Below are 25,000 nucleotides of genomic sequence, written 5' to 3'. Positions count from 1 at the left end.
TTGCCTCTCTGGAAATGATGGTTAATTTATGCATTTCTAAAGTAATGCCCACTGTGCCATCTTGAATCTGCACTGCAAATTCCTAGGGGAAAAAAAAAACAATGACTTAAGCCTATTTTTGAATGAAAATTTTGAGTGTGTCAATGGGCAATGCAGATTGTGGCTACCATCCTGCTTCACTCACTGAACTGCAGGATTAAGAGCCTGGATCTCCATGGCCACCGAGTGCTCAAACAGCACATCCAAATGAGGAATCCTGGTTCTGACACTACTTTTAGAAAGTCTTTCTGGGGGACCAAAGCATGAACACAGTTGTCGCTGGGTCCTAGGCATGACACACAGTCCCATTGCTCTGTTCTGAAGGTTCCCTTCTAACCATAAACCCCAGGTCCATGAGGGTTATACTCTCATTCCTGAGTAGGACACAACTGCCTGTACCGGCAGGTCAGCCAAGACAACCCTGTTCGTGGAAGGTTGGCAGATCTGGCAGTAGCTTTCCCTCACTTCCCAACACTGGCTTTGAACAGTGCTAACATTCAGATGCTAATGTGGAAACTGAGTGGATAGTTGCCAAAGTAAGGCATCTTGGATCTGAGGGCTCCTGTGTACACCCCAGCTCTCTGTCTGCTTGCCTGAACAACCTCTCATGGACCAACTGGGTGCTTTTCTACACTGCTCTCCTAAACACTCAGCCTCCAAGTGAGCCCAGACATCAGCCTGTTAGTTATCCCACTAGAGAATGTGAAGATCCAGTTATGACAGAGGAAATGCTCTGTCCAGAATCATAAGCTCAGATATATCAAGGCCAAAACTGATGCTAGGGCACCAAATTCTAGTTCAGTACTTTTCCTCATGTTTCCATCTTGTCTGGCTTTCTCAAAATATATGGGAAAATTCAAGGGAAGAATGTTTAAATGTCTTTCCTTATCAGACTTTGTGGGGTGTGTAATATGAAAACAGTTTTAAGAATCAAATAGTTAAGGACACTGTGTGAAAAGGTCACTTGGTGACATGTATGGGGCATTGTGGAGTCTGCCATGAAAGTAATACTAAGGCTTGCATCTAGGTCCTAGATTCTATTGCAATTTGAAGTGCAGAGGATGATCTTTGGGAATGGAATAACAGAATACAGATATGCAGGAACTTTGAAATGGTTTGGACATGATTTGTTCTTATTTTTTGTTTTCTTTGCTTTTTCTTTGACTTCACTCTTGTTTTTCAAATGCCTGCTGTTTTCAATTATAGCTCACTTATTAGTGTACATGCATGAACAGGGTTGTGTAATGGCTCATGGATGAAGCATTTATGTACATAAACTTAGAGTAAGAAAAAAGAACTTGCCAGGAGACTGCTTTAAATTTCTCAATTTCTTCCTCTGAGATCAAATCCCTTCTTGCTCTCACCATCTCTTCCGTGATTTCTTTAGAGTTCACATTTTACATGTGCCTCTCTTGCATGCTAACAGTTCTTCAAGTGTAATGGGTAGATATTTACCTTCTACAACTGCCTTGCATGGCTTACCATCTGTAAGATTCATCCCCACTCATGCATGCCATTGTCTGATGGGATTTTACATCTGGTGATCTGGTGAAGAAGGGAAGGGAAGGAAAGGACAGAGGCATAGTATGATCATGTGACAGTAGTACAGTACCACATCAGAAGGACAGAAGTGATTTTTTTTTCATATAAGGAGATATCCCATGAATCTCAGAGGCAGGAGTGATGGTAGACAGCTGAAGACCCAGAGAGATTGTTGATCCAATGATTGAAGTAGTTATCAGAAATATTGGTGAAGAAGAAATCAGTCTGATGTTGGGAGGAAGGAAGCAGAGGTGGGTTGAAAGCTGAAGGACAAAATTTGACACGGTTTAAATCAGACATCAGGTTTAACTAGGCATGGATGAATAAAAGTGTCTTATCCTCAGAAAGCAGCAATCTAAAAGTAACTGTATTGGTTTGAATATTCCTGGCCCAGGCAGTGGCACTATTAGGGAATATGGCCTTGTTGGAGGAAGTGTGTCACTTTGGGGGTTTGCTTTGAGACCCTACTTGCTGCCTGTGTGATAGCCTTTTCTTGTGTGCTTTTCAAAAAGAGGTAGAACTCTCAGCTCATCCAGTGTCATGGCTGCCTGGATGCTGTCACGATTTCTTCTATGATGGTATAGCCTGAACCTCAGGGTGATAAGCTAGCTCCAGTAAAATCTTGTCCTTTATGAGTTGCCTTGGTCATAGTATTGCTTCGCAAGAATGGAAACATTAACTATGAGTCAGTGAAAATACTCAGTTCATTTTGAAATTTATGAGTTAGGAAGACAAAACATGATTCCCTTTTCCTTCTCCACATGATGTGTGTCTGCATGGAACGATTTTGGAAATCACAGAGACAGCAGTTGTTAATGTTCCTTGGGTATCCCTTCCTTGGTGGATTATACATAGTTGGCAGATTTAGCTTGGAATTCTTGGCTTTCTTTGTCTTCTCAGACCCATCCAGCCCAAAGAGCCTTCTTATCAAGTGTAGACCTACATACACCATACCAAAAGAAGCTCCCTGAATCCATAGCTGTGATCTGTGCTCCCAAGTACAAACAATAAGTATGTGAGATTCAGGTCTAGATGTACAAGAACAAAATCATCAGTGGCTCAAAACTATTTAAAACCTGTCTATGTACATAATGTCTTAACTGATTGCTGTAAAAGCCTTCCTTTAAGGTGCATATTCTAGTGATCACCAGCTACTATTAAAAGATATGATGACACCAGTGCTGGTTTTCTAAGACCACCTCTCAAGAAGTGACCTCAAGAGGCAGGGATTGAATAAACTCCTCAGGAAGCACTGTATAAGAGTTTTGTGTCTTTTCATTCCCAATGCCATGTTAAACTGAATTCTTCAGCACAGGTAGTGATGAGCAAGCACTGAACCATCCTGCTTTCTCTTATAATAATTTTTGTACACTTAATGTGCTATAGGAGCAAGTTGACTCTGGTTTTAGAATTTTGTCCCTTGTTTCCTAACATTGATCGATTAAAACAGACCTAACATCGAGGGACCACAGACATCGACCTTGAGGTCCAGCAGGTAGTTGGTGCTTTAGCTTCTCAGGACTATCATGTGGTAGCAGCTCAGAGGAAAAATCAACCCAGCCCTCTTAACTTATTCCATTATACCCTTGACTATCAGTGTGACGAACGAGGGTTAGGCAAGAATCTTACAGAAATGATGGAGAAAAATCAGGCTCGTGTATTCTACCCTCAGTCCCGTCAGGAACCAGTAAAACACAGACCTTTACCCAAAGCAATGGTTGTAGCCATTGGCAACCTGGTGCCCACTGAAACTGACCCTAGCCTGCTGCCTGTGGGCTCAGAGATCCTGGTGGCATCAAGTCTGGACATGCAGACCAGAGCCACTTTCCCAGACAAGGAGCCAATGCCACCTCCCAATACCTTCTCTCACTTGCCCTCCCATTTCATGAAAGGCACCATCATTCAGCTGGCCACAGTGGGCGGTAGTTGGGGGCAGTTGAAGCGGGTTCTCCTAACTCAGGACTGTGCATAGTGCTAAAGTGTGTGGGGGGCAGAAGATCGGCTCCAACACAGTCATGGATATTCAGGAAAGCCAGTGGCCTGGATTTGTAACGCTGCGTTTTGTGATTGGTGAACAGCAGAGCAAAGTAAACATTGAGGTGCCTCCTGAGCACCCCTTTTTTGTACATGGCCAGGGTTTGGTCCTCCTGCAGCCCTGGGCAGACCGCACGACTCTCTGCCCTGCCATCGGCTACAGGTGAGAGATGTCTGCCTCTCTATCAGTTTACAGAGCTTGAACAGTAACTCAGTTTCTCAGGCCAGCTGTGCTCCCCCCAGGGCAGCTGGGTACACCCGAGAAAAACCTGAGAGGATGTTCTTAGGGCACAGAGACCTACATGACAGTGAGGGGAAGAACCAGCCTTCAGGAGAGGGTTTCCGGGTGGGAGAGCCTTCCCATCCTGAGCCTGGTGTCCAGGCCTACTTGCCAGCCCCAAGCTTCCAAAGACACAGCATGTAAGGGGAGGAGACACAGGCTGTGCTGTTCCATCCCTCTTTTCTTCCACAGGAGGTAAAGCTGTCCACTGAAGGGCATTTCAATGCAGAAAAATGAACCTCTTTCCCACCCCAGGACTGGGCTTTCTCCCCAGAGGTAAGCCTCACCTGGAGCATTGAAAGGATTTGCACATGCCAATTGAGAATGGCTCTCTTGGCAGTAAGATTTGGGGGAAATAGGCATTGAGACAGACTCTGAAAGCAGGACCTGTTGCTCATAACTGCATGACATCCCCTCGGGATAGCTGTATAGCATGCTGAGAATGGGAATTGCAGGCCTGAAGCAATGAAGGGTAGGAGTGTACATAGGATAAGAAATATTCCAAAATCAGTGGCTCCTGTTTTTTCCTACTAGTCCCAGGCTCCTGCAAGGGAAGTACAAGCTTTGGGAGCTGGTGGCAGAGAGAGGAAGCAACAGAGAGTCAAAAATGGTGATCACAGCTTGTAGTAAAACTGTTTTCTTTCTTTTTTTTTCCTGATTCCCTCCCCTCCTTTGTGGTGGGGGGGAAGGAGGCCCTCTGGTTGAAAATAAGAGGGTTCACCCCAGAACTCTTCTTGTGAGAGACATGCATTTTTTTTTTTTGGTTCTTTTTTTTTTTTTTTTTTTTTTTTTGGAGCTGGGGACCGAATGCAGGGCCTTGTGCTTCCTAGGCAAGCGCTCTACCACTGAGCTAAATCCCCAACCCCGACATGCATTTTAAAGGGTGATTTTTTCACAGATGTTTATGGCGGGGTTGGGGGTTGGGGAGCACCATGATCTATGGAACTGTGCTTGGTCCTTTGTTTCTGCCCATTCCCATCTCACCTCACCATTCCGCTATAAGGCTTTCTAGCAGTTTAGATCAGAGAGAGAGAGAGAGAGAGAGAGAGAGAGAGAGAGAGAGAGAGAGAGAGAGAGAGAGAGAAACCCCTTTAGGTTTGAGAATGAAGGACTGCCTTGCAGGAACCCACTAGGGGACTGTGGGGAAAAGATTTGACTGGTGGAAGATGGGACTTAGGCGAAATTTTTGAAAGGCCGCTAACTTAATGCTCAGTCAACCTGCCAGGCCCCCTTTGATGCTTCATTCAGTCTGTAGTAGTAACTTTGGAAGGACCTGGAGGACCTTTTCCCCTAGGCACATACGCTCCTCCATTGTCTGTCTATGTTGTGCCTTAGCACCTGCACTGCCCCTACCCTTCTGCTGCCTGACCTCTGCATGGTGTCTTGACCTGGGCCTCATGTGTAGCTGCACTGCCTTTGTCTACTAAGACCTCTAGTTTTTGGTGTCTAAGGATCCTGGTTTCCCTATCAGCTATAATTTTTATATTTAGAAACTCAAAATCATGGCCTCTTTCACTGGCAGCAGTATAGTGGAGAAACAAGAAAGAAACCATCCCCTAGACTGGCCATTTCCACTCCAGTGGATTTTCTTGGCCTCATCCCATTGAAATCCATTGCCTCTCAGCATTTTGGCCTAAGATGTGTCCTCCCAACATCAGCTCTGAAAGTCTAGAATAGTCCTTGTAACATCTTAGCAGATGTTTCCTTGTTTGGTGGTGGATTCTTCTAGAAAGAGCATTTTCCATCTTGGCTGTATTTGCTACCATCTGTCTTATTCCTACATCTCCCCTACAGCTGTAGCATCACATTGGGTGTTAGGTTCCTCTCCCCCAACAACTGTCAAGTGGTTGAGTAATTTGTGAAGGCTTTTTTTTTGTGGGGGTGGGGGTGGTTCTTTAGACTCTTGGAAGCAACTCAGGATATTGTCCACCCAGCTATGTAGTTAAGACTTCTCCCAGGGAATGATTGCGGCATTTCCTTCATAGATAGGACAAGTTAGACTTGGACCAGCCAAGGCCTGGCCTGTCATCCGGAGTCCTATACTTCTCAAGTATGAGCAAACTTAAGGCAAGTCTTGTGATCTCTCTCTCACTTACTTCCTCTCCAGATGCCAAATGGGGATAAAAAACCTTACCTACCTGCTGGGGGGAAAGGAAGGTCTGAGAATGGATTCCTTCTTAGTGTTCAGGTGCTAAATGTTAATCTCTTTGGGAACAGAGTGACAGAAATTGGCTAGTTTGCTATATATCCTACATTCTCTTTCATACCTGAAGAGCAGATACATGGTCAGTGAGCTTTTAGTGAGGCTTTCAAAGGAAGCTACTTAATCTAACTGCAAGTACTGAAGTCTCTGGTTCATATCAGAAGCAAATTCTGACCTTGTGCTGCATTGAAGATCACATCCTTTCCCTTCTTTTGCCCTCATTCTCTGCTGCTTCTTTGACTTGTTTCCTACTGTGGGGGCCTATGGGGTTGAGTCTTGAGGAATTATCATCTCCTTTTTCATGAACAACTCATTCCTAGGTGTTACTGCGTGTGTGGATTTCTCACAAGACCCCCTTCCTCAGCAGGTTCATGATAGAATTTAGTGACATGCACTGTAGATGCTCAAGAAATGTCTAGCCAGGATACCACTGAGCTTCTTCCTCATGGGGCAAACATGTAATTTGCTAGTAGTTGAAGCCAATTTCTCTCTGGAGGCCTGTAGCTGAACACTTGGAAAAATAAATTGTTGAGGGCCTTGACAAATTGGGCACTGACCTTTTTGCTATGTTTCCTTTTCTTATTCCTGCTTGGTTAAAAAAAAAAAGACAACTCCCTTAATGTGGCACCATGCATATGTAACTTGATTTTGCTGAGAGCTATCTTTCCTGAAGTATACGCCCTAGAAAAGAATCTGTGGTAATGCTGGTCAGAGCTGTGGCAGTGCTTAACCCTGAGTATGTAAGAGATGGGACTGGCTTTTACAGTGAGCATTTCAATGGTTAGCTGTCAGCTTTTGGGGAATGGGCAGTTGATAAAGACCAGCCTGGTTCTGGTTAATGGTAGGATATTCCCAAAACTTGGAGAAAGAAATGATATCTGTGGCTATCAGAAATACCCATGCCAATATAGAAGGGGAACTTGGTAAAAGATGATCATTGTTATCAAGATGAGAAGTGAGGAAGGGGTTTGGGTCCTTAGAGCTGAGAGCCAACAAAGGAGCACAAGAAGAGCTAGACTGACACCTTTACATTTGTTCCACTTGGTCTTAACACTATGGGCTTTGTTTGCTCTGTGCTGCTTTGTCAGTGCTGTTGTCTCCTCACTGTCCTGCCTGTGGTTCCTTATAGCTCCTGTTCTTCATGTCCCTGGCCATGCAGACTCTCAGGCATCCTGCCCAGTTTTCACCTGTGTTTTGCTAGTATGACTGCATAGCACAGTCATATTCAACAGGGAATATGTGAATGCTATTGATGAGCTGGTAAATTGGAAAGGCTTTAGTGCTCTCAGGAACCCTTACACTCCAAAAATTAACCTGTCTTGAAAGAAAAACAAACAGATCTTTTCTCTATCCTTTATGGTACTTCTCAGTACAAGAAGAACCAAGTTAAGGCTTGAGCCAACATCCCAGTGCATTCGTCCAGCCCCAGATTCTGGGATTGAGAAAGTGAAGTTTGGCTGAAATAGCTCCTTAAGTTGGGCTTCATTTCACTTTTCCCAGTGGGAATTATAGGCCTTCTAAGAGAACAGGATGTTAGCACAATTCAACCTGCATTGAGCAGGAATATTGAAGGGTTGAGTGGTCACACTGGTGTGAATTGAAGATGGACATTGGGAAAGACTCAGGCTATGGTGTTAAAGATAACCGTACTGATCCATCTGGCCATGGAATGTTAGGCCACAGGTTTAGAATTGAGCAGGACAAAGGCCATGTTTTAGAGATGGGTTAAATTCCTAGGACTAAGTTTACTAAACAACACTGAAGCCATCATACTTTCTATATCAGAAAAAATGTACGCTACAGTTGAAGAGCTGAATTCTACTATGGATAGGTGGATGTTGTGAGCCCCTGCTTGGAAGCCTTCACCTTCTAGCTTCCCTGTAGAAAGCTGCGACATGCGCGCCTCAAAGATGGCGCTGGTTTCTGCCTTCCACCTTCCCAACGGTGAGCACTCCTTGCTGTAAACAAGTCCTTATTTGGCTATGTCTGCCTGGCCTGCTAGCTTCCGCATAGTGACAGCCTATCTACATGACCCACGTGGCTTGCTAGGACTGGCCAGTGCTAGCTATTTAAGTGTGGTGCAGGGCGTTCCCCGGGGAGAGAGAGTCAGAAGAGAGTGAGAGTCAGAAGGTTGTATCAAGGTTCCTGAGTAAAACTGCTTGAAGAAGATCTCCTGTGGTCCTGTCTTCCTTGCTGGTCGAGGTTGGGTGCGGCACTTCCCCAGGGTAGGAAAGGTCTCCCGTATTATGCAATAATAAAATAAGCATCTGGGTCTTGGCAACCGTCAGATTTTTCAACTCTAGGATCCATCTTTGGACCAAGAGTCTGGTCTGGGCCTAGGATGACTTTGGCCTTGATTGCTAGAGTTGGCTACATTCTCTCCTTACCTGAAGACTGTGCTCAGTTCCCGGAGCAGAGGGAGAGGTGGAGTGGCTTGCCTTGTTGAGCCTCCTCAGCAGGAATAATAGTAATAAATGGACTTTGCAGACTAAAGGTTTCGTTGTTAGTTCTCCTGTTAAGCCCAGATCTTTCCTTAGTAGACTGCAACTCAACAGTCTGTGATCCCAAAGCCATTCCACTGTAAATGCCTGGCAGTAAAGATGGCTCCAGACTGTGTTCCTGCCTGCAGTGTGTGGAGGTAGCCCATGTGCCTTTACCTAATGTCAGATTTTCAAGTGTTTAGTCTGTCTTTATGTTAGGGGGTCTTAGGTACTTCAGCGAGACAGAACTGGTAACAGTGGATTTATGCCCACCCCACCCCCTGCCAAGGACTTTACTTGTACTTGAAAATGGTGAGGGTTAGTGAGCTGCTGGTATTGAGAAAGGCAGGGTGGACCCCTCACTTGCTCATAGTGCACTCACTGAATTGAATTGGGGAAGAGACTGACTGTACTCATGGCTAACTTGAAGGATTAAAACAAAGCTATCATCTACACATGTCCTAGTCACGCAGGATGCCTGTAGACAAAACAGCTTGTTTTCCAGCTGTGAGAGGAAACTGCTATCAGCTTGCCTAGCACCTTAGGGGAGGGAAGATAATAGATAGGTAATGTGGTGGAGGAAAGATGCTAATTTTGTCATCCAGGTGGCTTTAGGGTCCTAAGGTGTAGAGAAGAATGGTACTGGGGAGGTCTTCATGGATCTGGTTTGTGTAGGGGTTCCTGTAGACAAATTACTGGTCTCCCAACCACTCTAGTATGTAATGGCTGAATTAATATGTAATCAATTGCATTGTATCTAAAGCCTTAGAATTAGTCTGGTGCTCCTCCCACCCAATACCATTTCTTACACTCTAATCCGACCTGATCTTTAGCAAAGCATTAATAATTCTAAGAATATTCTACTTGTTTGTGCTTTTTTGTAATTGTTTTAAATAAGTTAATTTGTACTGTAAAAACAAAACAAAACAATTTACAGATCACATGACTCTCAAGAAGAAGAAAAAGTCTGAATGCCTCACTACTTCTTAGGATGGGGAATAAATACTCACAGCAGGAAATATGGAGGCAATGTGTAGTGCAGAGCTGAAGAAAATGCCATCCTCAGACTGCCACACATGGGGATCCATCCGACATGCAGTCACCAAACCCTTACAGTATTGCATGTGCCAAGAGCTGCATGCTGACAAGAGCCTGATTAGCTGTCTCCTGAGAAGCTCTGTCAGAGGCTGACAAATACATAGGTGAGAGCTCTCAACCAACCATTGCACTGAAAACTGGGTACCCAATGGAGGAGTTACAGAAAGGACTGAGGTAACTGTGGGTGTTTGCATCCCTACAGGAAGAAGAACAAAAATATCAACCAACCAGACACCCCAGAGCTCCCAGGGACTAACTCACCAACCAAAGAGAACACATGGATTGACCCATGGCTCCAGCTACTTATGTAGCAGAGAAGGGGCCTTATTGGACATTAGTTTGAGGAGAGGCCCTTGATCCTTTGAGGACTTGATGCCTCAATGTAGAGTAATGTAAGGGCAGGTAGGGTGGAGGCAGTAAGTAGGTGGGTGGGTAAGCACCCTCATGGAGACATGGGGTGGGGAAATGGGATGGGGTTTTCCAGAGGAGAATTCAGGAAAGGTGATAACATTTGAAATGGAAATAAAAAAATATCAAAATAAAAACAAAAAAAAGGAGAAAAAACCCCACTAAACTGTACCTGAGGACAAGCACAAGGCTTCTGCAAAAGTAGCCTCATCTGAGAAGCAAAAGGTGACAGAATGTCGTGTTTGACATCAGTGGGCATTGCAGATGGAGAGTGTATGTGTAGGCACCCAGGACAGACACCAAAATCTATGTGCAGATAAGAGCTACAGAACTAAAAAGTTAGAGACTGGGGAGAAAAGGTGACTGCAGAAAAAAACTGATGCAGCTGCAGCTCAGTTTCTGTAGGGATTAAATGAGGTTGTGTGGAACTCCTGTCTCATTTCCTCTTCAACCATTTTGGTGGGTAGAGTTACATATTGTTAATTATCAATGTGTCTATCAAACCACCCATAGCTCAGAGCAGTATCTGTGACCATGCTGCAACACAGTGCTGAGGAAAAGAGTGTCTAGTGGAGGGAAACATACACAGTGACTCAAATGTCATTTCAATAGTAGACTGATAATAAGCAGTCATTATTTGCATTGACTTTTCCTTGAATTTACTTTGTATCCAAACACACTCTTCTCCTACATGTCTGTGTGCTCACCCACAGATGCTTGCAGCTCACTTCTCCCATTTTCATCAGCTGGGCCACATGCTTAAGCACAAGCCCTCCTGGCTAACTCCAGGCTTTCTTCATCCAGAAGCCAGTAATGGCTGCCATAGTTTTAAAATGAGGAAATATATTGTACAGTGGATCCTCGAATTTCAAAGCAATTTTCTATGTTCAGTGTTCAAAATAACACAGTGTGGTGTATTGAACGGGAACTTGAAAATTTGACAGCACTCAGCAAGCTGGCTTCCACTAGCTGTAGTCACCAGCATCCAAGCAGGGCAGTGTTATGAAGAGAAATGCTGAGAGTTGAGATTGGTCTGGTCACTCCCCGGGTAGAGAGGCGAGATTGGTGCAGCCCAGAGCATATGTGCATATGAGAGTGCAAGGAATGAAGAGATTGTGTTTATGTATATAAAATAATACAACAATAATAAAAGAAAGGCAGGAGTGGAGTTGAGGGTGAACAAGCTGAGGGTTCATAGAAAGTGGTTCCAGTGACAAAAGGGTGTGAATAATGTAATTATAATTTAAAAGGATAAAAATATTATAAAATAAATTCTAGAGACATTTTTGTTTTTGTTTTTGTATGTTTGTTTGTTTGGTGTGTTGTGCTGCTCTACCTGAGGGAATATGATGAACTAAGGAGTTGACATTATTTTAAGATACAGACAAACCTGACTCTTCATTTGCAGTTTTGATTTCAATCATCTGAACTCACTAAACTGTGACTGACCATTTTTTTCCTCTATATATTAACCACAAAAAATATCCTGGAGGATGTTTCTATCTACACAGAAGTGAGGGACACTTACTGAAAACCCAAGTGTGTACAGGCTTAGCAAAAGCAAAACAGAGAAACAGTATAAAGAGGTTCTGTGAACTGAAAGGCATGAATACAGCTTGGGAAGTTTCCACAAAGCTCTAAAAAGGGACAGGAGATGATCATGGAGACCATTTGAGATGAACAATGACTTTAAAACTATGAAAAGAGCATAAACAATTTATCCCAGCTCTCTGAAATAGACCCAGCCAAGCAAGGAAAAAAAAAGTTGGTAGCATACAAATCATTAACTTTTAATATTTTTTCAAAATTATCTATCACTTGTTCATGGTATTAGAATACTGATCTTCAAAAGAAACATTAATTCTCTTGATTTAATACATAATCACTCTTCTTTTATATAATTGCCCCACTCATTTTCATTTCTAAGAAATATTAGAATATCAAAACAAATTTCATTGCATGTTGAATAATCAAATTAACAATTGATTAGTTCATTTTAAAGCATTCTTTCTCTATTTTAATCAGGACACTTCTTTTTCATAGATTTACTCAGGAAGTTAATTCTTTATAATTCATTATAAAAGTAAATATTCTAACAGCTTTTCCACTTGACCTGTTGCCAAGCATTAATTTTGTACCTCCTAATTTACTAGATGACAATTATTTTATAAAAGCAATTGTTGGAGTTGTTCAAAAAACAAAAATTTTAAAAATATATATTTAAAATTCTACATTTTTCCCCAATCATCAGTAAGTACACCTAAAAAATTTCTTAATAGTCTTGGAGCCACAAAATACAGATGTCAGACTAACTAGTCCCAAGTTAAAGCAACTTCTGGATGTTCAAAAATACTGTAGTTATTTCTTATTATTATTATCAAAGTATGTTAGGGGCTGAAATCATTATTATGTTAAGGAGAAGTTGTATAATTCACTTATTTTGCAATTGAAAATATTTAGTGAATGGCAGATATTTAAATAGCACTGTGATTTGTAAGAAAGAGCCTATGAATTATTAAAAATTCAAGCCTTGGCTAAATTTCCTTTCTTCTTCTAATCTTTGACACAGAAAAGAAGAGAAGAGAAGAGAAGAGAAGAGAAGAGAACAGAGCAGAACAGAACAGAACAGAACAGAGAAGAACAGAGCAGAAAGACAAGAAAACTAAGAGCAGAGATGCTGTAGAGAGAACCTAAGTGGAAGGAGGAAAGGAAGAGCCCCAAGGGGAATGCGAGCATGGTTCAAGGCCACAGACAGGCTTATCTCCCATCAGATTTTATATTTAAGAAAAGCCTCCCTGGACCTCATTTTCCTCTTTAATATACCGTGATTAACACTATCCCATCCTCTGTATGGGAACTGCTTTGCATAGGGTCCCGCATAACTTTTTCTGTATAAGTGACTCAAGATACAATTCTGCCTAATCTAACGTTTGGAGAATGAAACTAATGTAACAGTTCTTTGTGTTTGTCAAACACTAAAATACCAAGTTTCAGCACTGTTTCTGCTATAAATAACTGAGCTTCACAATTAGCACATTTTATAACATAAGCTTCCAAGAAAGCTGCTTTAATATTTGCATTAAAGAAAATGTTGAAAAATATTGTACCACCATCCTAGAACATATCAACCTCCACCACCAATTTCTCTGTACTATAGTATACTTTGTTTTTACTGAGAAGTAGTTTTCAGTGAGAGAGTTAACACTGTTGGAATTTAGTAAAATGATATTAACCTGTGGCATCTGAATTCTGTTCTCATTGATACAAATGTTTGTGCACCAGCCAAATATTAAGCACAGCATGGGGAATCGTGCCAAAAAGGAGTAGGAAATACCATAGGATCCACATGGGTCAAGAATATCACAATAAAAGATAGAAAATCAAGGAATCTTGTCCCATACAGGCTCACAGAGGCTGAACCACTAACCAGGGAGCCTGTTTGAGACCGACCTAGGTCCTCTGCATGTATGATACAGTAGTGTTGCTTTGCCTTCATGCATGACTCCAGAAGCAGTAAAAGGGGCTGTCTCTTACTCTGCTGCCTGACTCTGGGACACTTTCTCCTAATGGGCTGTCACATCTAGCCTCAGTAAGACAGGGTTTCCTTGTCTTACTGCTATGTCAGGGCTGGTTGGAGTCTTCTTTTCTGAAGAAAAATGGAGGAGTGGATGAGGACGAAGGAGAGTTGGGGGAAAATATAGAGCAAAGGAGGGACAGAAAACTGCAGCCTGAATGTAAACTAACTAAATTCATTCACAGAGTGTTCAGTTATCTAAATGTTGCTGTTTTTTTCTTTTCTAGAACACATAATTGAAAGCATGCTATACTTGGAGTCATTGTGTATTTGCTGCAAGAGGATCTAGTTCAAAATCCTTAAACACTACAGGGTTACATCCACAGCCTGGCATTTCCTCATGTCACATTTCCCACTACTGCTTTGATATATGCAAGTGAAGCCCAAGCAGGGATCCCAAGATAAAACCTCAAATCACACAACAAATCCTCATGCAGTGAGAACAGCTGTTACCCATCCTTGGTCCTATGTTTATGAGTAACAAAAAAGAAACACAACATATCTCTGACCTGTGAATAAGAGCATCATCATATAAATATCTCCTCCTGTATTATATATGACTAAAATCCTTAATGCCCATGTGTAAATATGCATATATGCATAGGCATGCAAAAACATCTGGATATTTATAGGTACACATGTACATATATGTAAATATGTTTTTGTGCATTGTGATCATGCATATGCACATATGACATTTTAACAATCTGGTTCAGCTGTACTTGTGTACCTGTCTTTTGACATGTAACTCTTGCATCTAGATTTTATAGTTTGTTGGCCTACAGTTACTAAAAGCCACTAATCAAATTGATCTATTTTGTTGTCAACTTGGCAAAATCTAGAGTCACCTTGGAAAATTACCTTAATTAAATCACCTAGATTAGGATAGCCTACAGCCCAGTCTGTAATGATTTGCCCTTGCTGCTGATATAGGAGGACCCACATCACTGCAAGTAGTTCTATCCCTAAGGAGGTGGTCTTGGGCTGTACAAAAAAGTGAGTTGACCATCTGCCTGAGAAAAAAACCACAGAGGCAGTATTCCTATATGTTCCTGAAATCCAGATTCCTACCTTCATGTTTCTGTCTCTAGGTTCCTGGCCTGAATTCCTGCCCTGCCTGTACTCATAGACTGTGATCTAGAAGTATAAGCTCAAGTAACCTCCATTGCCCATAAGTTATTTTTGTCCAAACTGATCATTGTGGCTAAAAAGTGGCTAGAATACTGATATTCTATAATTATAGAGATTATAGGTCTGCTTTTCCTCATCTGAACGTTTTTGACTTGTCTAGATAAAAAATTGTTAGCTAAATTTGTATACCGCCTAAGTCTTTATTCATGTGTTTCTGATTTGACCTTCGTGATAGCTTCCCTGGGGATATTTTGGCCTTGCTTTAACCTTTCTGTCTAAAAGGCTGAGGTGCATTGTGAGGTTGACTATCAAATCAATCCAGGTGTTGATACAGGTGTGCATTAGATAAGTTCTTTGCTGTCCTCAAGGTAAATCCCAAGGATTTTATATGCTGTGTTTTCCTGTTAGTTCATGAAAAACAATGCTTTATTCTTTGGTTTATATAATAACAATTCAGTAGCATGATTTTCATTCTTCAAATATTTTTCACAAAAAAAAATTTCAGTACATAGTATACTGATTTATGTAACTTGCTGTGTGGATTCTCTTGAATTTCAATGGTTTCTCTCAGGATCCTGTCTCAACAGAGGATCTCAACAGAGTTCTCAACTGGAAGCAGGGATATCTGAAAGGCGCATAATAAATATACAGACTGGACACAAACTGACAGGCAATTTCAAGGCTTAAAGATATTCTCCTCCTCCTCCTCCTCCTCCTCCTCCTCCTCCTCCTCCTCCTCCTCCTCCTCCTCTTCCCTCCCTCCCTCTCTCTCTTTCTCTCTCTCTCTCTCTCTCTCTCTCTCTCTCTCTCTCTCTCTCTCTCTTTCTCTCTGCTCTCTTTCTCTCTTGCTCGCTGGCTTGCAGTTTGAGACCGTACACACTCTGCATGCTCTTACACGCTGTTTTTCTCCATTATTCTTCTCTTTTCTCAAACTCCTACACTCAAGCACACCTCTGCTTGTTACCCTTTCATTCTCACACACTTCACACATATCTCACACACACCACATGCACTCTGTTCATTCACACACACAGTCTTCATACACACCTCACATTCTCTCCCCTCTCACTCTTCACGTGGGGGTTCAGAGTGAACCTGGGAGGGGGTGAAAGAATGGGTGACAAGAGGCGAAAAGAAGGAGAGCAAGTCTGTGTTCTGATCAAGGTCTCAACGTTTATTTCAAGAAACAGCAGCTTATAAAGACAAGCAGGCGTGAAGGTTACCCAGGACAATCCATCACTGCCACCACCATTCCTATAGCCCTAAACCATAAATTGCAGTTATACATTGATAAGAACAGACAACTGGCTATGGGCCCAAGGTTGGAGACTGTTAACTGGCTTAATTTTCCTGCAGATAGGGGTCATACAATGAGCACAGCATTCCTGAGAATAATTCCTGAGACTGAGCTTGCTGGGCTCCCGGCGCTCGCTCTCTCTCTCTCTCTCTCTCTCTCTCTCTCTCTCTCTCTCTCCACTCTTTCTGTCATGCACGCTGGCTTGCAGCCTGAGGCTGTACACACTCTGCATGCTCTTACACACTGTTTTTCTCCATTATTCTTTTCTTTTCTCAAACTCCCACACTCACGCACACCTGTTTGTTACCCTTTCATTCTCACACACATTCTTCATACATACCTTACACATATCTCACACACACACCATATGCACTCTCCATTCAGTCATGCACACAATCTTCATACACACCTCACATTCTCTCCCCACTCACTCTTACATGCTCTTCTCATGCTCTCTCTCTTTCTCCCTCAGTCATTCCCTCAAGTGCTCTCTCATTCACTCTCACACTTGCTCACACACTGGCTCCTGCATTTGCTTCCTCATGTGCTCTCTCATTCGCTCTCCAGCCTTTCTCTTGCCCCAGTTGTTTATTTATAATCAAAAGCAAGTAGAAAAAAAGACATTGTATAACCATTGCCAAATCAAATTCATAAGAAAACCACATCCCACAAAGAATTAAGAATTACAATTGTTCCCCAAAGTTTCAAGCTTCCCTGACTCCCAGGTCTGTTGTCAAAATAATAATTGCAAACTTATCATTATTTAAACTTTAACTTTTGACTTATTATACTTCAGAGCTCAGAGATCCGAGGTCAGCTACTTACATTATCCTGTGAAGCTCTAATGATAAATGACATAAGCAAAGCTGCCAGGCAGTGACCAGAAACAGTCAAGTTAACCCCTCAACTCAGTAGTTCCTATAGCTTTCTGTTCCTTTACATTGCACACAATGACTCTAAGACTCCCAGGTTTTTGACATAGTTTTACTGGTATATAATTTTATGTATTCTATACTTCCTTATCCAGGAACCACTCTCAAATGTTATGCAAAACTTATTTTCTAACTTTAATAACTTTTTCCTTTCTTGGGGTCTCAATGTTGGCACTAATTCATTTTCTAATAATTTCTTCAAAGTTTCTTTGCAAGTCAAGCATTAATCTGGAACTACCACTGTGCAGTTACTACATTGTTTCCAAGATGAGAACACATAGCATGCACCTGGGCCATTAGGGCTGTGCTGTGCTGTGCTGTGCTGTGCCCCTATGCCTCAATTTCCAATTGTTTAAGCTCATTACATCAAGGAACATCTAGTTTCACAGAATTCACCAGAGCAGAAGGGGAAAGAAGTAGGAAAGCCAGATATAATGGAATAATTATGCACATGAAGGCCAACTGAAAAGCAGTCATGAACAAATGAAATCTATACAGCCATTGTCCAGGGCTAAGGTTAGGAGAAATGGGAACACCCTTTTTTTTTTTTTTTTTACAAAGAGCTGCTGAGGGCTACTGAGATGTTTCCATCCTGCCCTACTGCTGGCAGTCCCTATAATCATATGCTGTCCCCAGCAGGTCTCTTCATCATCCTCTTGTGTTGTTCATTGACTCCTGTTACTTCTTTCCTTCTGTGATCTGTCACAGATTATTACTGGATGTGGTAGTGTTCCTTTGATAGTTTCTCCAGGAGGTTGTCTGGAAACCTGTATAAATTAGGTGCTCTAGTGGCCTAGCCACAATAGAGCACAGGCAGATGACCTGGAGAGATGTTCTGTGTCCTGAGGCAATGTAGCTGAAAGGAGCAGGAAGGTGGAGGATAGTAGGAACTCTACATAGTGGTTTCAGGAGTGAGTGGTGTTACATTGAGTTAGGCTCGAATTAAGTCACTGGTAAGGGTTTGCCAGCCATAACCCATGACAGTGGGAAACTTCAGGAGTGAGCTTGTTCTTCACAGGCACATAGCACTTAGTGTACAGAAATCCATGTATACTTTCTCATTAGACAAGCAGAGTTAAAATTCTCAACTTAAAGTCAGGCACAGGGGTAAAAATTCATAATCCAGCTACATGACAGGTTGAGGTAGGAGAGGCACAAGTTTGAACCAGGCTCAGGAGTATAGTCAGACCATATTTAAAAGAGAAAGGCCTAATCATTCCAACTTTTGATAGTGTTACCTTGGATAAGCTAGTTAGCTCCTTTCAGTGAACTCCTTTCATGTGTGAAATTCAATTATGTAAAGTAACGATCTCATAGAAGTGACTTCCTGAGTAAGTAGCTAAGGCATGAAAGGTGCTCAACTATTCTCTAAATTACGGTTGACTTTTTGCTTAACCTTAGATCCCTTACTTTCTAAGTTATACCTGAAACATTGATTTGAAATCACACAAAATGTAATGACCAAACTGTACAATGTCCCCAAAAATTAATAGAAACATATATTTTTCAATCAGAGAGCAGGTCAAGTATCAGACAAGATCTCAGTGATATTAACAGCATCCAAGGAAAGATTTTGACATCATTAGCAACTGCAATACAGAAATGGAAATTCATTAATCATTGCCTTGTAACCCTAGTCTTCATAGTTTATCTGGATCATGACCTCGGACAACTCACCCAAGTCATTAGCTTCAACTGTCTGCCCAAATCAGAGGGAATATAAAATCTGATTAAAAAAAGATAGCATTATCAGATAAAAAGAACATGTATACAGGAATCTTTGAACTGTTAGACAAATTATAGTTCCTAGGCCACACATTATACATGATTTTTATATCCATACACACACACACACACACACACACACACACACACGGATATATATGTATGCACACCTAATTAAAAGTTAGTTATGTAGTAGCAATGGAAATAATTTAATTTTCTGACTGGAGATCATAAAATGAGAATCTATATTAAAACTTCATTGTACTAAGAAGGTTAAGAACCAACCCCCAAGCAAAAGTAGTGAGGACTTTTAAAAAATAAGCCAATGTTCTTGGATTTTACTTGTTTAAAATACTACAATTATGGTATCTTTTCTTTTCTTTCTTTTTTTTTTTTTTGCTTTTAAACAAAAGGCTTTAATAAATGTGATACCAGAACATGTCACTTGTGTGAAATATGCATGAATTAATTTTAGTTTAAAATTTAGGTTTATGAATCTTTTCTTTTTTTTCTTCATCTTTATTAAATTGGGTATTTCTTATTTACATTTCAATTGTTATTCCCTTTCTCGGCCAACATCCTCCTAACTCCTCCCCCTCCCCTTTTACATGGGTGTTCCCCTCCCCATCCTCCCCCCATTACTGCCCTCCCCCCAACAATCACGTTCACTGGGGGTTCAGTTTTGGCAGGACCAAGGGCTTCCCCTTCCATTGGTGCTCTTACTACCTACCTATGCAGTTGGAGCCCAGGGTCAGTCCATGTATAGTCTTCAGGTAGTGGCTTAGTCCCTGGAAGCTCTGGTTGGTTGGCATTGTTGTTCATATGGGGTCTCGAGCCCCTTCAAGCTCTTTCAGTCCTTTCTCTGAATCCTTCAACAGGGGTCCTGTTCTCAGTGCAATGGTTTGCTGCTGGCATTCGCCTATGTATTTGCCATATTCTGGCTGTGTCTCTCAGGAGAGATCTACATCTGGTTCCTGTCAGCTTGCACTTCTTTGCTTCATCCATCTTATCTAGTTTGGTGGCTGTATATATATGGGCCACATATGGGGCAGGCTCTGAATGGGTGTTCCTTCTGCCTCTGTTCTAAACTTTGCCTCCCTATTCCCTACCAAGGCTATTCTTGTTCCTCTTTTAAAGAAGGAATGAAGCACTCACATTTTGGTCATCCTTCTTGAGTTTCATGTGTTTAGTCATAAGGGAAATGCAAATCAAAACAACCCTGAGATTCCACCTCACACCAGTCAGAATGGCTAAGATCAAAAACTTCAGTGACAGCGGGTGCTGGAGAGGATGTGTAGAAAGAGGAGCACTCCTCCATTGTTGGTGGGATTGCAGACTGGTAGAACCATTCTGGAAATCAGTCTGGAGGTTCCTCAGAAAATTGGACATTGAACTACCTGAGGACCCAGCTATACCTCTCTTGAGCATAAACCCAAAAGTTTCCCCAACATACAACAAAGACACGTGCTCCACTATGTTCATAGCAGCCTTATTTAATAGCCAGAAGCTGGAAAGAACCCAGATGCTCTCCAACAGAGGAATGGATACAGAAAATGTGCTATATCTACACAATGGAATACTACACAGCTATCAAAAACAATGACTTTATGAAATTCATAGGCAAAAGGATGGAACTTCAAAATATCATTTTGAGTGAGGTAACCCAATCACAGAAAAAACACACATGGAATACACTCATTGATAAGTGGATAGTAGCCCAAATGTTCGAATTACACTAAATGCAGAGAACATATGGTATCTTTTCTTATAGCTGTTTTTGTTTGTTTCATAAGAATAAAATCCCTAAATATTTATTTATGAAGTTGAAACAGTTTACTTAACTAACTAGAGACTAACATCTAAATTTATTGTTCTCATGCTGTTGAGTTCAGACATTTTTGTTGAGTTCTCATGAACCTGACCATAATCAAAGTTTTTATTGTGAATATTTTAATTCAGGATATAGTTTCACAAATTCAGAAGTAAAGGAATAGATAACTGAGGCAGGGTGTGAGAAAGAATATGCAAAGTATCATGGATGCCTGTTGGACCATTGGTTGCTCCAACTGTGGATTTTATTTCAAAGAAAGCAGGCAACATCAAAATTAAATCCTAGAATGACAGCTCAATAAACATCCATTTAATGCTATTTCTTGAAAAGTATTCACTTCTATTTGAATGACTTAATTTTCTAATTTAACAATTTACCATAAACCTGAATAAATAAATTCAAGAATCTAGTGGTTGGTGTAGTTTTACATAGTAGTCTTTGACACACAAAAATTAGCAAGAAACAGAATTTTAGAGTGACAGAGTCATTAGTTTAAACCAAAATATATGCATCAGAAAGAAAAAATGTAATTTGTTTTGTTAATTTGGGGTATAAATAATTTCCTTATGTTTATAGCAATTGCACCTCATTTTATCCACTTCAGAATAAGTGTGATCATCAATCATGTCTCATAACTGTTTTATCTTGATAGACAATACGATAATCATAAAGTATTTGCTAATATTTATAAAGTATTTAACTGATTATTGTTAGTAGATAGATACCATTTCTTCAAAAATCAAAGGCTCTGAAGCAGATGTTCAGTTTCCATTTAACCTTCATTTTTACTGTATGTTTCGTTAAATGACAAATATACAGATTCTGTGGTTTTGTTTTTCACTTACATAGAACACAGGGCTTCATCAGTTGTTTTCAGAATTATTTGGTTATCATTTTTTATGTAGGAGTGTGCTCCCTATTCATTTATATTTACACCATCTCTATGCCTGCTACCCATATGAATATGCAGTCCAGAAGAAAGTGTCAGATCATGAAGACCTGAAATTACAAGTGACTGTGACCTATCCTGTGGGTGCTGGGGAATAAACCTGAGTCCTCTGCAAGAGCAGCAACTCTCAATTGCTGAGCCATCTCCCCAGTCATTCCATCATTTTAAGATGATTGGTCTTCCTTTTTCTAAATATTGTGACTTAATATGGCTCTTCTATTTAATCACATTTTAAATCATGGCACCCAATTTTATTTTGAAACAAAAAATATTTCAGAAGCATTTAAAAGGAGTAAAATTAGAGAACAGTGCATTTCCTCCTAAGCTGATATGTTGCTCTTCATAAACACAACATGGATAGTGTTGCATAACAGGGGGAGGAAGAATCTACAGGGCTTATGAGCATTCCCTACATGCACAAGCACACGCAGATACACCAGGATCTCTTAGTCCAATGCGGAAAGTTTACATAGAAATACAAAGCTAATAGGGTAATTTTGCCTAAAGATGTTAATCTGTTTGGTTGAGTATCAAAGTGATAAAATGACTTGTATGTGGTTCCTGCTCTATTCAGAAAATTCCCTCCTCTTCCATTATTGTGATATTTATTAAATAATGGTTTGTTTTATCCCACACTAGTATTGGCATCATCAGGCCATATTGCATTAGTGGCATAATTCATAAAAACAAATCTAATCACAATTCTATTTATTCCTGTCAATAAGAAGTAGGCACCTTGTCAACCCAGGATTTTAGCCCAAAATTCGCATGGAGCCCACATTAGAAAGCCTGACGACCAAAATATACATCTATCTGTTAATTAATGCTTTCTACCTGGAGCACCAGACTTTTATTTATTACAACTTCTATAAACTATGTCTGTATGCACTCTGCCTGGTGCTACAGACTTAATTTAATTTATTTTTTCTATCTTAGTTCTGAATTGTGGGTGAAATTCCCTACACGATTCAGATAAACTCTGTATATAATTCTACTTTAAAAGCAAGTAAGGCAGCCTTTTAAATAAACCATACTCCAATCAATATCTGTTAAGGAACCAGGCAGCTTTCATTCTTCAGATCTCTGTGGCTAAGAGCATCCTGCACTTTTCACAGCAAAGGACCTACAGTCTTTGAACAGACCCCCCTTTTTCCTTTGTTTAGGGTCCCCATCCCCACTTACCATCCTCAGCCCCAACTCCCAAGCCCCAACTGGCACTTGGCCCATCACCTGACTAATCATGGTGCCAGTTTTCTCTCCTTTAGAAAATAAAACTTACCTCTCTCAGGCATATAAAACTTAAATTTTTAGTAGGTTCTTGCCTAACTCATTGGTTTACTATCCGTTATGGTAATTATTCAATAATGCTTTCTTTTGTCCTGCACTAGTGCTGGCACTGGCCACATGGCATCTGTGGGATATTTTTATCTCATTCAACAAAGCTTCTCAGTCACTAAGCTCCATCTGATCTAACACTGCTGATGGCACTCTCTGAGCCCAGTAGCAATCTCTCTAACCGTCTAATTCCCAAGGAGGGACACTGCCATGAAAGTTACATACAGAGACTCCCTGTCTCAGGGCTCTCTTACTTTGGACTCTGCTCATAATCCCAACATCTACTCCCTGGTCCCAGTAATTCTCTGCAGCTGCTCTGTTTACATTCCCAGGATTGCTGATGAGGTAGTCAACACATTCTACAAAAAGGCATATGAACTCGGAATGATTCATTAAGACAATAGTTACCTTGCAACACAAATGCTTTGTCCATTATCAAATTCCTTTTGTCCATTATCAAATTCCTTCTGCTCTTACTCATAGAACTAAAATATGTGACCATGATCAAATTATCTGCACAAAGGACAGATTAACTCCTTTAACAAATATTTGATTTTTTTCTGAACACTCCGGTACAAGGCTTTGTCTGTTCAAAGACAACTGAACTTAAGGTCTTTTTAAATTCTTAGGGTTACTTTGAAAAATCCCATAAAATTATTGTTTCTAATGCAATATTTGGAAATTTTCGTCTGATCACTATTTCCAATGATTCATATTGAATGTCAACTGGAAAGGGTCTACAATCAGCTGGGAGAAAAGCCAGTACGAAAGCCTACAAGGAAAGTCATAGATTAGCTTAATTGAGGTGAGAAAACCTACCCTAAATGTACATGATGTCATCTCATGGGCTAAGGTCCTGACTAAATAAACAATTGAAAGATATCTGAGCACAACAATTTCTCTTTCTCTCTCTGCTTCCTTACTGTGGGTACCATGTGACCAGCTGATTCACACTCCTGCCTGCCATGCTGACTTCTCTTGTCCATGCTAGACTATACCCTCAGATTATGAGGAAACAAACCTTCCTTGCTTAAGTTGATTTTGTCATGCACTTTTCCATAGCAATGAGGAAAATAATGCATATTGTTAGGCAATACAACAGAAATTCAATTAATGACTTCATTGTTCCTTTGAAAATGGGAAAAAATGAAAATTACAATTCATTTGACGCTTAAATTATGTGTATACTTACTTGAGTTAAAGAATCAGCCTCTGAAAGCCTCTCTTCTTACATTCTGCTTAGGAAAAAATACCTATGCTGACACTGCCCTTAGCAAGGCAGACTTGTCATAGTCAGATTAATTTTCAGAGCAGCCGTGCAGAACAGATTGCTTCTGGAAAGCATGTAGCTTCAGGCTGATTATGAACATGAGCCAATACTTTAAGTAGTAACACACACTCAGATCACGGAAATGTCAACAAGCAATGAAGTACTCATGTGTGTGATTAAAAGGGCAGTTGGTCCAAAGTACTGTCTAATCTGGTTTGTGAATGACTGTTGAGAAATGTACTTCCTACTGAAATTCAAGGCTAAATATCAGATCATTGACTGTGTAAAGTTCAAACTGCTATGATGGATCTTTTCAAGGAGTCATTGTTTGAACATATGGTAACAAATGGAAAAAAGAATGAGAATAAAATAAGAAATAGTGAATATATGAGAGAGAAACAACCAATTATGGCTGTACGTGGACTAATCCTGAAGATGCAAAAATAACTGAAGATGAAGAAGCCACTGGATGCTGATAGGGAGCAGTTGGGGAAGGCATTTAGTATCAGTTTCTTATTGTGTTTCCCTTCCATAATCTCATGGTGTCCATCTGCAAGGGAATGCAGCTTCTGAGGCCAGCATCTCAGACACCAAGACCTTTACTGAGACATGCAACTTCAACATTTAATCATGGCCTCTTCTTTTTAATTACTTCACTTGGCTTTGCTGTCATTAGCTTTGAGACACAGTCCCACTATCCTGCCAAGACAGTCTCAAACTTGGGCTGATCTACCTGCTTCACCTTCTGAGAGACAAATTAAAATCAGGTCTCACCATGCAGGGTTTCTTCTCTTCATCTTCAATTTCATATTTGATTATGAATTCTAACGTTTAACAGATGTATAAGTTATGTAAAGTAGAAAATTGTTTTG

The 25,000-nt window shown here is 40.8% G+C and overlaps 1 pseudogene; it reads left to right on the top strand.

Annotated features, from left to right (window-relative positions):
* The first annotated feature begins 3,037 nt into the window (after window positions 1-3,037).
* On the top strand, window positions 3,038-4,132 carry Atxn1-ps1 (ataxin 1, pseudogene 1; annotated as a pseudogene).
* The last annotated feature ends 20,868 nt before the right edge of the window (window positions 4,133-25,000 follow it).

This window comes from Rattus norvegicus, chromosome 1, assembly GCF_036323735.1.
Source record: "Rattus norvegicus strain BN/NHsdMcwi chromosome 1, GRCr8, whole genome shotgun sequence".
In the NCBI taxonomy this organism is placed as follows: domain Eukaryota; kingdom Metazoa; phylum Chordata; class Mammalia; order Rodentia; family Muridae; genus Rattus; species Rattus norvegicus.
The sequence above is the reverse complement of the archived record's forward strand: the minus strand, read 5'-3'. Positions and strand labels throughout refer to the sequence as shown.